This window comes from Rhea pennata, chromosome 7 (genome assembly GCF_028389875.1).
Source record: "Rhea pennata isolate bPtePen1 chromosome 7, bPtePen1.pri, whole genome shotgun sequence".
In the NCBI taxonomy this organism is placed as follows: Eukaryota; Metazoa; Chordata; class Aves; order Rheiformes; family Rheidae; genus Rhea; species Rhea pennata.
Window position 1 is genome coordinate 40,221,165 of NC_084669.1, and position 1,210 is coordinate 40,222,374.

At 55.8% G+C, this 1,210-nt stretch overlaps 1 non-coding gene across 1 annotated transcript; it reads left to right on the forward strand.

Annotated features, from left to right (window-relative positions):
* Positions 1-805: 805 nt before the first annotated feature.
* TRNAK-UUU (transfer RNA lysine (anticodon UUU)) lies at positions 806-878 on the forward strand. Its single transcript has one exon. It is a non-coding gene; the product is annotated as a tRNA-Lys (tRNA).
* The last annotated feature ends 332 nt before the right edge of the window (positions 879-1,210 follow it).

Consider the following 1,210-nt stretch of genomic DNA (forward strand, 5'->3'; position numbering starts at 1 on the left):
CCTGTGGCCTTGCTGTCTTTCTGGAGGCTGCATGGGCTGGGGCAGAGGGGAGGGGAAGCATTCTCTGGGAGACAAAGCCAGGCTAGCCTTGGTCTTCCCTTGAATGACAAGAGGAGGGCAGATGGTGGGTGTGCCCCCCCACAGACACCCCCTCGAGTCCAGCACCTTCCAGTTCCCCTGGCTCCATGGAGGGGAGGTCCCGTGTCCCAGCTTGCACAAGCACAGAGAAGGCAGTAGGGCCTAGAGTTCAGAGCAGGCATGCTGGATCCCGAACATCTCATGTCATCTGGTGGTGTAAGGGCAGCGGGTCTAAGAGGCTCCAGCTGAGGACGACGCAGGGCATAGGAGTTGGAGCCGAGTCATACTTGGAGCCAGTGCCTTTCATCCTGTCACTGGGCACCACAGGGAACATCCTGGTTCTGTCTTCTTCTCTACCCTCCACCAGGTAAGACAAGAGGCCCCCGGAGCCTCCTCTTCTCCAGGCTCCACGCTCCCAGTTCCCACAGCATGGGGTTACTCCTTGCCAGGTGTAAGGCTTGGCGTTTCCCTCTGATGAACTGCAGGACGTCCTCTGAGCCCACTTCTGCAGCCTATCACGACCCCTGTGCATGGCAGCAGTATCAACAACTGAAAGCACGTTTTGTATTGTCTGCAGGCTTGCTGAAGGTGCACTTGGTCCCATCATCCAGGTCATTAATGAAGCTATTAACCAGTAGTGGAGCCAGCAGAAAACAAGAGAAAGCCCTGCAAGCATCCCATCAGGAGCCATGGACTGCTGTGTGCCCATTTGGATTGCTTAACAGAAGCCTGGATAGCTCAGCTGGGAGAGCATCAGACTTTTAATCTGAGGGTCCAGGGTTCAAGCCCCTGTTCAGGCAGCAATCTTGCTGTTTACTCCATGCCTTCCCCTTTGCTCAACAAGTGGCACTCCCAAACCTGGGCAATGGCAGGTGGATCCTTAGAGCCATGAACAGACTGTTTGCATCCAACTCCTGTCTCCCGCAAAAGAGACCATCTCTCTCCTTCCTTCCTCCCTCTTGAGAAAAAACAACGGAAAGCATGTCCTGCTGCCCTGTCGCCCTGCCCTGCAGGGGAGCAGGAACCCCTCTACACAGGCAGGGTGCCAGCTGTACTAAAAGGCTCCAGGAGCTTGTTAGGAGAGCAAGCCCCTCAGACAGATGCCCACAAAGACTGCATGCTGTCACACAAC